Here is a 12,561-nt window from a genome sequence, read left to right as displayed (position 1 = left end):
AAAAGAAAAAATCCAAAATATTTACCTTCTATTGTGGTATCTTTTGTAATATAGTACTTAAATTTGCAATGATGTCAACAAAAACTCAGAAACGAAAATATAGTAGCTTAGAAGATCGTAAAGTGGCTAAAAACAATCGACGACGAGAACACAGACAACTTTTAATCTCAAATACAATTGACCAAGAAAATGACCATGTAGACCCACTATCATACAAAGTGAGTACTCCAGATATACTGCCAAATGTTCCAAACTGTCAATTTTGTGGTGCACACCGTTTTTACTTGGACCCACCCACATTTTGTTGCTCACTAGGAGATATAAATTTTCTTAACACTGAAATGCCTACTGACTTAGTTCAAATGTACCTTGGCAATGATATATATGATAAAGAATTCATTACATATGTCCGTAGTTACAATAATATGTTTGCATTCACATCAATTGGTATACATTGTGACAAATCTTTAGCTACCAGAAATAATGGGATTTACACATGTCGTGTGCAAGGACAAGTTTATCACTTCATGGATCAGCTCATAAATAATCGAAAGCCTAAAAATCTGCAATAGTATTTTTTCGATACTGAACACGAGATCTTGAATCGAATGTATATAAGTTCTAAATTTAAAGAAACTATTTTACAAAAAATTATTCATCTTTTAAGCACAAATCCATACGTAAATTTTTTCCGAAGTTTGAGTACAATCCAAAACTTAAACGAATATAAAATTGCTTTAGAAGCTGACCCTACTATTGATCAACGTGTTTTTAACAAACCTACTGTATCACAAGTTGCTGGAATTTGGTTAGAAAATGATGAGAGCCACGAATACTCAAGTCAACATATACAAGTATATCCAAAAAACAACGAAACTCAAATAATTAAACATTACTTTTCTTGTTATGATCCTATGCAATATCCTCTCATTTTTCCTAATGGAGAATCTGGGTGGCATCGAAATATTAAAATATTGAATGAAAGACAAAAAAAAAGCTCTCCAAGGCCAACATGTGATAATGAAAATATTTAAGATATCCAAAATTGTACAACTATGAATTCTTCAAAAAAAAAAACAGAAAATAAAAGGTCAACCGTATCTTGTCGTGAATATTATTGCTATAAACTATAGATATGTAAAAACGATAAATCTTTCTTACTACATACTGGTAGGCTTTTACAACAATATGTAATAGATATGTACATCAAGATTGGAATTTTTCAGAAGTAAAGATATGCAATAACGTTTACGTAATGAAATATATTCTGGATTAATAGACAGTATGGCACAAGGGCTTGAAATGGGTTCTGACATTGGAAAACATACAATATTACCTGCGTCATTTATAGGAGGACCTAGAGATATGCGTAAAAGATATATGGATGCTATAACTTTAGTTCAATGCTATGGAAAACTTGATATTTTTCTCACAATGACTTCAAATCCAAATTGGCCAGAAGTAAAAGCTTTATGTCTACCATCTGACGAAATACAAAACAGACCTAATTTAATTTCTAGAATATTCCGTGCAAAACTTCAAATGCTAAAAAATGAATTACAGACAAATTCTATTTTTGGTCACGTAATAGCTTACACTTATGTCATAGAATTCCAAAAAAGTGGATTACCACATGCTCACTTTTTGCTTATTTTAACCAATCATCAAAAATGTTTTTCCCTGAAGCATTCGATAGAATTGTTTGTGCAGAATTACCTGACCAAGTAACACATTCATATTTATTTTCATTGGTAGTTAAGCATATGATACATGGATCTTGTGGTTTCCTTAACCCTTCATGCCCTTTTATGAAAAAAGGTTCATGCAAGTTTAATTACCCTAAAGATTTCTCAGAAAATACTAAATATGGCATAAATTCATATTCAATATATCGACGTCGAAATGATAAACATATGCTAATTAATAGAGGTTCACAACTTGATAATCGTTGGGTTGTACCCTATAATCCATATCTGCTTGTTAAGTTTAATTGTCACATCAACGTTGAAATTTGCTCAACTATTCAAGACATAAAATATATGTACAAATATATTTATAAAGGACACGATAGGATTTTCTATACATTAGTTAATGATGAAAAAGACTCAACGGTTGACGAAATTAAAAATTTCCAAAGTGCAAGATGGATATCGCCGCCTGAAGAAATTTGGCGAATTTTTGGTTTTGATCTTCACCATATTCATCCATCAGTGATATGTTTACCTATTCACTTAGAGGACCAACAATTCGTAACTTTTATTGCCAACCAATCATTATCTACCATAACTAATAATCCGACAATTAAAAAAACAAAGTTAACACAATTTTTCTATATGAATAAACATAACGACTACGCTAAAAAACTTGCTTGCTTATATGTTGAGTTTCCAGAATACTTTACTTGGCACCATGATATAAAAGAATAGGAACCACGAAAAAGAGATGAAGTTATATCCATAATTTTTAGCTGTCATCCAACAGACGGAGAAAAGTTTTATCTAAAGTTATTACTTATGAATATCCGAAAACCTACTTCGTTTCAAGATTTGCGGACAATCAACGGAAAAACCTATGCTACATTTAGAAAAACAGCTCAAATATTGGGATTAATGGAAGATAATAATACCATCGACAATTGTATCCAAGAAGCAGCTGCTTATTTAATGCCTATTGCTTTACGACAACTCTTTGCTACTGTCCTCGTATATTGTAATCCAAAAAATCCTTAAGAATTATGGTTGAAGTATGAAAATTTTTTATCACAAGATTTTGAACAAGATAAATCTCTTAATCCTTATGTAATCCGACATAAAGTGCTAAACAACATTGCTTACTATCTATACTCGATGGGAAAAAGGATAGAAGATTTCTTCTCAACAACAAATGTTCTTTCAAGTTCTGATGACAATTTAACAAAAGAACTACAGACTGAAAAAAACATAACTATACCTCAATAAGATCTCTTAGCTGCTAATCAATTAAATATAGAACAAAAATATGCTTACGATCGAATTTTATATTATGTTAACAATAATTTATCACAATATTCTTTGTTGACGGTCCTGGTGGTACTGGAAAAACCTTTTTATTCAAGGCAATTCTTGCCACAATTCGTTCTGCTGGTCACATCGCTCTTGCTACAGCAACTTCAGGTGTTGCAGCATCTTTGCTTTCAGGAGGTCGCACTTCTCACTCACGATTTAAAATTCCTTTGGACGAAAATAATTCAAAACCTTGTAACATAAGTAAACAAAGCACAATTGCTCATTTAATAAAGATATCAAAATTAATAATATGGGATGAGGCTACAATGGCTAAACGTAGTATTATTGAAAAATTTGACGAAATGTTAAAAGACATAATGAATACACAAACAATCTTTGGTGGTAAAATAATTGTCTTTGGTGGAGATTTTCACCAAACTTTACCTGTGGTTCTTAAAAGTAACAAAGATGATATAATAGATTCATCAATTGTTATGTCACCTTTATGGAAACATTTTGAGAAAATAAAACTAAAGCAAAATATGCGAGCCATACTTGATCCTATCTTTTCTTCTTATTTATTAAGAGTTGGTGATGGTGTTGAGAAAACTAACGAAAAAGATGAAATCTTAATTCCACCTCAAGCAAACATCCCATTTATAGATGAAGCAGTATCTTTAAATATATTAATAGATACTGTATTCCCAAAAATTGACGATGACAATTTGGATTTTTTTGTATTTGTTAAACGAGCAATATTGACCACACGAAACGAGTTTGTCGACGAAATTAATGATGTATTAATTAAAAAATTTCCTGGTGAAGAAACTACATATTATAGCTGCGACGAAAACATAAGTGCTTGTATTATTCCGGATCAAGAAGAATTATTTCATGTTTTAACTCCTCAAGGACTTTCTCCCCATAAACTAACTTTGAAGCTAAATGCACCAATTATACTTCTTCGAAATATTAATCCAACTGAAGGACTTTGCAATATAACACGGCTTCTTTGTAAAGGTTTCAACACAAATGTCATCTATGCTGAAATATCAGTTGGTATACATGCTGGAAAAGCTGTATTTATTCCCCGTATCACATTAGAAACCCCTCACGATAATTTCTCGTCCATTCCATTCAAACGAAAACAATTTCCAATACGATTATGCTTTGCAATTACTATTAACAAAGCACAAGGTCAAACTCTAGATTTTGTTGGCGTATATTTAAAGGAACCTGTTTTCTCACATGGACAACTCTATGTTGCGTTGTCAAGAGCAAAGTCCATAGATCAGCTAAAGGTTCTTATTAGACCATCAACACAATTGGTCAATACTACTAATTACACAAAAAATACGTTGTGTACCGTGATATCTTACAGGCATCAAACTCTTTTTAGGATACATAATTTTTAACCTATGAATTTTTCGTTCGATTAATTCTCAATTCTTATATTCATTTAATTATTGTCCCATAATTGAATTACAGCTCTCAACATCTGGTGAAAATTACTGACCATTATCCTAAATCTTCAATTAAAAATCTTTTATTTTACGCTGCTACTGAAAAAAATATAAGACATTACAATTTTTACATTTCAAAATTGTGCATGACATTCTTTCCCAATGAATAATCATTTTAATCGGTACTTCTACCTTATTATTTATTCTCAACAGTTTGTTCACAGATATCTCTTTAAGTAACAGACTATTTCTTTCTTCTCTGCCTAATAAGATCGCTAGAAGATAAATGCATAACTCTTGGAGACCTCAATCCAAATTTACACAACGGGTTCGTTAAAGTATTAGTTATTGAGAAAACTCCAATACGAACTACAAGATGGGGTAGACATCAGAAGCTTGTCCTTATCGATAAAGAGGTAATATTTATCTACTATTTATTCAATTACTTATACTAGTTATTACACCAGCTGATCTTACATCCGTTTTTTTCTAAAACAGAACGGAAGGATGCAGAGAATTATTTATGAACAAGACCTTGAACAATTGGACAAGTTACATGACTTGTATAGAACATACTTCATAGGAAATGCAAAAATTAGGCAAACAACTGGGAACACACCGATTCTAGCTTCTTCACAATACCAAATGGTGCTTAGTAGAAGTACCTACATCAAGATTTCAGGCCAACAGGAGCAGATCCCAATTAATGATATTTACCAAGTTACACCTTTTGGAGAACTCTCTGAATTTGCAGATGTCACAAGCAAACAGATCAGCTAAGTTTTCCTTTATAGTTTTTTTTTATTTCTATTTACTTTTATTACGAAAAATCTTGATAATTTAATTTTTATAAATTTGCTGTTTCCAGACTTACTTTGTGCTGTAATACACGTGTTCCCACCGCGCTACGTGCAAAGAACCAGAAGAAATTTGTAGGATTTCGTTGTTGTGAATGAAGAGTAAAACATTCTACCCTTAAGAAAAATAATTAATTAATGTTATAAGTTTCTTCCAGTTTTATTGTATTCAAATTTTTATATTTACCAAATATGCAGGCGCCAACCTATATTGCTTACTTTATGGGAAGAATTTCTGCAAAATGAAGGACCTTACTTATCTGAAAATGTACACAAAATACCTGTCATTTTGGGGATGCGCCTTTCGGTCAACAGATTTTATGGTAAAACAATTTTTTACTGTTTTCACATATGAAAGAAAATAATATTTACCACAAGATATTATACTTACTAAACATATGTTACTCGTTAAATTGTATTAACATAGAATTATCCGTTGGAACAGTACCAAATAGTACAGTTCTTTTTGACCCACCAATTCCACAGACCGAACACTTAAAACTATGGTAAGTCAAATCCTGTATTTAATGTTATTTCAAAGCTATTTAACATATCTTTGTTCTCTTCGAAATATTATCTTATATGCATGGCTTAAAATTCAGTGCCTTCATTTACATTGTTAACAATGACTATTTAGGGACAATTCCTAAATATATCCCTGTATCTTTTCCATTTTCCGTATTATATTCCTTTCACTTTTCATGTTTCAAATATATCCCTGATTCATTAAATAGTTTCTTGAGTTTGTCCTTAAAACTAAATAATGCCCATTCTACCCTTTATTTCCCTATTTAAAATTTAAAGGCTTAATCCCATCATGCTTCCGTCAGTAAATTAAAGCAGAATACCTTTTTGACCACACTGTTGCCAGGTTATGTCCACCGGGTTTTACAGGTTGTTCCTCACAACCAAACCACGCGATCGCAACCGATGGTTCCTGACACAGACTCCTTCAGCAGCAGCTAGCACAGCCCTATTTCGTTTTCTACCTTAGGGCGTATAGTAAAATCTTAATTTTTTAAATAAAATAACATGATAGAGAAAAGCTTCGGAAATTTATTTAGACAACATATTATTAAATAATCAACCTCCTTTGAAGAGGAGGAGATAACTTGTTTAGCTACTCATAGTAGTCTTGTTTTTGAAATACATAAAAGTAAAACTTAATACAATAGAAAGAGAAATATTACAATGTTTTATTTGTAAGAAAACTGAAGGAAATGATCGATGTCTTCAGCTTCCTTAAGAGCCTGTATTTATAGTTGAAGTTCCACTCGTTTCACCGAGAAACTTCAGGGAATCTTACAGCTGTCTTGAATTCTTTATGCCATTATTGATGGCATCTTTTGCTAGTGGGCAAGTCACATGCCCGATGACATCTTTTACTAGTGGAGGAGTCACATGCTTGACTTTTTCTTTTGGCTTTATTCTCCTCACACGCCTTCTTTATTTTTGTCGGGGCATCTTTTGCTTTTGTAGTGGGCCCCTGGGAAAACGCGGTTTTGGTGGTCCCTGTCCACCTTTGCTTGTCTCGGAAAAATCCTTTCGATTCGTTCGGGGTTTGAAGGTTTTTCCGAATTCTGGCTCCTTCTGGTTTGGACATTCTGGGCAGATATTCTCTGACCATCTTCCGATATGAGCCATGTTACAGAATTTTCGGCGAGTTTCTTTACTCCCCGGCAGCTTGTTGTTCTACAAAAAGTTCCTCTTTTTTTCGAAGAGTTCTTCCGCAAAAGCCGTAGTTTTTCCTGTCATTGTGTTTAACAGGAATGATCCATTCACATAATTCTGATAAAATTTGAACGGAAACTTGACCTTGTCCATCTCGGTGAGACAAACCCAAATACCCCATGCCCTTCTGGTTGAGATTTCATTTTCTCCAAAAGTGGACACCAATGGTATTTCTTCAGATATAGGATCCTTGATAAATTTTTGATTATTTATGTCAGGTCTCCTTAGCTTGATGAAATGAAAGGGCTCATGTGATCCTTTCCCTGTTGGTTCTGGAGCTGCACTAAAGAAGTATAGCTCGAGCACATCAACTCTGGACAAATTATCATTATTTGCCCATGTTTCTTGGACTGCTTCCTGAATCCTTTTGCTAGCTGTGATATTTTCTGGAAGCCTGGTGAAGTTGTATAAACTGAGGCTAAGGCCCCAAATTCATACCATAGCTTTACATCCTTAGGATTGACATTGTTTTTTAGCCAAACCCTTGGATATATTCCTGCAACATCAACCCTGCAAGTGATTGGGTTAATTTCACTTCTTGTACTTAATTTCTCTCATATTTGTTGATAAACCTGAAATGGAAAAATGACAGCTGGGTTAGTATCAATCTTAGATTTACCCTTGTCAGTGTTGGGCCTAAGATTGATCTCTTCCACTTTTACCCCAGAGGAGGAGGGTTGACTAGATGAGTTATCCTCATCGATTGTTGCTTTGTCTAGATCATCAAAAGCTGATGATATATTAGCGCTTGTTTCTTGATTTACAACCGGTGGTTGTATTTCTTGTTCTTGTAAAACCAATGGTTTTAACATTTTTTGTTTCTGAGAAACCAATGGTTTCTCTATGGCACGCATAATTGGCCCTTGAATAGTAGCCCATAGTTGAGTTTGAGCTTGCATACATCCTGTGATTCGATTGGATACTTTGATCCGATCAGCTTGTTGTAACCTGCCCGCCATATCAGCACTTATGACAAGCTGGTTGAACTCGGTTTGAAGCAACCCAAGGTGTTCCCTGAGATGCCTCTGCATTTTCATGATGAAATCTACGTCGCTGCCTTCCTTCTCTTGTTAAAAAATCTGCAAGAATATTTTCATGAGATTTAATAATAACAATATCAAAAATATAATTTTGACATAAAGCTTGTCATCTTAATAACCTAGCCTTCTCAGGTTTAGATTCAATCTTATTCCTTAGGAAAGATTTTACCTGAGTGTTATCAACCTTCAAAGTGAATTTTTTAGCAAGTAAAAATAATGGCCATTTTTTGAAAGCCCTTTTAACTGCATAAAATTCCTTATCGTTGATATGCCATCTGATAGCCTCAGATTCTGAAAAAAGACCGCTACAGTATCTGCATGGTATTTCTCCATCCGGAGTGATCTTAGTAAGAACTGCTGCCCACCATTCATCACTGGCGTCTGTAAATAACACCAGATCATCTTCATCCACGGGTATAGCCATTTTTGGGAGATTATTACATATCTCCTTTAATTGGTTCACCCCTTTAGTATGTTCATCGGTCCATATAAACCTTGCATCCTTTTTTAACAAAGGACTAAACACCTTTCTATACATTGCCAGATTGTTTATGAACATCCCTGCAAAATTAACTACTCCTAGAAAACTTTGGAGTTGTTTTACATCTTTGAGTTTATCTGGAAAATTCTTTACATTTTCCACAATATGAGGTTGTAGAATTATTCCAGTTTCATCAATCTCAATTCCAAGGAATTCAATTTTCCTTATTGCTATGACTGCTTTCTTTTCAGATAAAGCCAGTCCTTCTTGTATACAAATTTTAGAGAAAATATCTAAATGTTTAATATGTTCATCTATGTTTTTTGATGCTATAAGAATATCATCAATATAAACAAACATGAAGTTAATCATCTTTAAAAAGATTATCCATCTTTCTTTGAAATATTTGGGGTGCATTAGCCAATCCCATAGGCATAACTTCCCAGATATAATGTCCTTGTGGTATAAAGAAGGCTGTGAATTTCTTACTACCTTCTTCCATTCGAATCTGGTAAAATCCAGACTTACAATCAAATTTTGAGAACACTCTAGCATTTCGTACACAGCTAATTAGATATTCTCTACTGGGTATGAAGTACCCATCAAATTCCAGGATTTTATTAATACCTTGGTAGTTAATAACTAACCTGGGTTTTCCTCTTTTTATTTCACCATGATTTCTGACCAGAAAACCTGGGCTGCTATATGGTGAAACTCCTTCTTTGATTAGACCAAGGTCCAAATGTTCCTTGATAATCATTCTCATATCCCTTTGATCTGTTATGTTCATTAGGATAGGCTTATATCTGACGAATTCATACTCTTTGCCTTCCTTTAGAGTAAGACTGGCTTTGAGTTGATTTTTATCCCACCATGCCAAAGGATGCTTGTTGTAACTTTCTTTGAGCCTCTTTTTGACATCTTCAAGGGATACTTTATTTTCTAACTCTATATCTCTGTGATTTAGAGTTACTTTGAGAAGCTCCATATCCTCTGTTTGGAGTTCTTGTTCTGTTGTTATTTTCAACATGGTTTCTCCAAACCTTCTTGCATCTTTCATTTTTGAGTGAAAAAGTTGTCCTTTATCACCACGCTGGCTGCGAAATATTATCGGTATTTGTCGATAAAAAGCAACCTTGAGTCGTTGAACGATAATTTTATGATCACAAATTGTAGTGAACATAAGTCTTTTTGACTCATTGTCTTGTGTGTACTTCTTAAACATTTGTAAGAAGTTATTTTCTAACAAGATATCAGCTCCTGTATCATGAAAATAGATTGGTGGTGTCTTTACCTTGTACCAAGGTGTTTGACCTGCTCCTCCTATAAGGATCTCTACTTGTTTTATTCCTTTGCAAAGAATTAAAATTCTTCGAGAGAAATCTAGTCCAGCAATTTTTAACAATTCTTCTTCCCATTCTTCAGGGAAGACTCCTCTTTTTGCTGTACAAATTCCTGCTCCCGAGTCAATATAAGCTGCAAAATATTCAGCCTTATATTGTTCATACAACATACCTATTGGAATGTATATGGAGAAAGGACTTGTTGTCATTTTTTAAAGGGATTAATAAATGGCCCCGCCATTTTTAACAGACTGTGTTGTAACTCAGTAATCCGATTAAGACTATTTACCTTTCGTTTTCCTAAGGCCTCAGAAGGTAGAGTATGGTTACTCCTTTCTACTTCTTCAATGCGTTCTAGTAAATCATGTTCATGACTTACTAATTTCAACTGTTGCTTCTTCCTCTGTCTTTGAACAGAGTTCTCGAATCTGATTAAGGGATTGTCCCTTATCCAATTCTCTTGGTTTTCCATTTCGTAGAATTCTTATTGAATTCTCCAAGTCTTTTCTTTTGCCATGAACTCTATTCCTTTTTCAAGGCGTTTCCATGGTTTATGGTCCTCCAGGAATTCTAGACCAAGAATGAGTTGATCTATTTCTTTTCCTGGAATTCCCCAGATTTGAACTTCCAATTCTCCAATATTTAAGTTCCTTTTTCCTATTGTTCCAAATAGTAAATCGAGTTACAAGGGAACAAGTTCCGATGACTTGTAATTTCGAATACTATTTTCACTTCTTTCCATCCTTCTGGAGATCTAAGTTTTCCTATTATAGAAAACTCTTTTTCTTCTGGTGGAATTTCTTGAATAGGAGATTTGTCCCATCTCCTGCTTGTCATTCTGTCTCCTTGGAAATATAACCTTCGGGGTTCTATTTTAAGGTCTCTGTATAGAACCGGTCTGTCTTGAATTTGAAAGTCTGTTTTTTAATTAAAGGAAACTCGATTCTTTCCGGATATATTGCTTGAGCAACTTTCCCAAAGATCTTTGGAATTTCAATGAACTCATTTCTAATAAATAATTCAGAATGGTGAGTATTAGAAAGAGCATATGAAATTTGATACGTAATAGAATATGGCCTACTACCTTCCTTCATTATTCTTTTTTCCTTGAAGTTTTGATGCAAAGTCAAGGCTCGACTAAAATCTCTATCAGCTAAATTGTAGGCTATTCTTGGATAAATAACTTCCACAATTTTTCCTGCACATAAATTTCCCGAGATAGTTCCTAGAACCGCATCTTGTATATTCCCCATTCTTTTATCGCATACTACGATATCTATGGGTGAATCTATTCCCTCTTTAAAAGTAGCCTTGATCATAATCTGAATTGCTCCAATATGAATCCAAGACATTGTCTTTGCTACTTCTGCTTTTAATTTCTGTAATTCTTCTCGAATTTCTTCAAAGGAAATTAACTGCATTTCAATTTGATTACTGGTTACTTCCATAGGGATCGCCATTTCCCTTCTGGATACCTTATAAATCAAATTATGTCTTCTTTGTCTTAGCCCTAGGTTTCCTAAGACTCTTTTAACTTATCCTGCCGAAAATCCTTGGTACTTCTGTAATGTTGGATTTTCTCTCATAATCCTTTGGACCATATTATGAGATATCGTGGTTTGACTAAAGAACCCAGCCAAACTTTCATGTGTTTCATGGCGAAACACTTCTTCTTTACTTTGATTCTGATTCTGATTCATCTTCAGAAACTTCTCGACTAAACAATATCTCTTCTTCGTATATGCTTTCATCTGAGGGGATATCCTCAAATTGATATACTTGGACTAGATCTTGAAAGAAGACCGCATCATCCATATCTGGTGTTTCTTCAAAGAGTTTAACTCCTTTTTCTCATTTTCAGGACAATTTGTAGATATATGTCCTCTTGCTCCATATGTCCAGCAGTTGCAATCCTTGAAACTTTCACTTGCTCTTGTATGAGTTCTTCTGAAAGTTCTTCTTGATGGTGTTCTTCCCCTGCTTTGTGATGAGCCAGTTGTTGGAGATGTTCTTGTAGGTCCACTTTTTCTACCTGATCTATAGGATCTGGCCTTTTGTTTGGACCAAAATATTCTTGGTTTCCAAGAACTTTTCATTCTTTTATTATAGGGATTATTTCTGAATTTCTTTCTTTTAAATCCATGTAATCTGTTTCCAATGATCGTTGGAAGATCATTTTCTCTACAACACAAAGGTGTACGCTTATCTATACCCCTTATTTTCTTGTAGTTCTTCTGTAATGTTGTCATATGACACCATTCTGCTAATTTTCCTTTCAAAAAGGAGGCACGTCTTGCCAATGTATCAAGATTGCCTGGAACATATTCTTTAATCAACATTTCTCTCCAGGGACTTGGCATTTTTGCAAAAAATAGCTGAATAGCTATATTTTCCTCGACTCCCAAATTTCATCTGTATTTAGTGAATAATATAATGTATTCATCAACTAAGCAGATATCATGTAACTCGAGGCTATAAAGAGCTTGAGTATATCTTCTCTTTTTCTATGTATCTTGATTATTGAAATAGTCTACCCCTATAAATTGTGCTTTAAATAGGGTGGCCATTCTTTCTCCAATCTCGCTGAGGGATTCTCCTGCTAAGATTGATTCCTTAGTTTCTGGCATAGTCATCTCCCATGCGATCTTAACAGATCCCATTA

The sequence above is a fragment of the Henckelia pumila genome, chromosome 2 (assembly GCF_033568475.1).
Source record: "Henckelia pumila isolate YLH828 chromosome 2, ASM3356847v2, whole genome shotgun sequence".
Lineage (NCBI taxonomy): Eukaryota > Viridiplantae > Streptophyta > Magnoliopsida > Lamiales > Gesneriaceae > Henckelia > Henckelia pumila.
Note: the sequence above shows the minus strand (reverse complement) of the source record.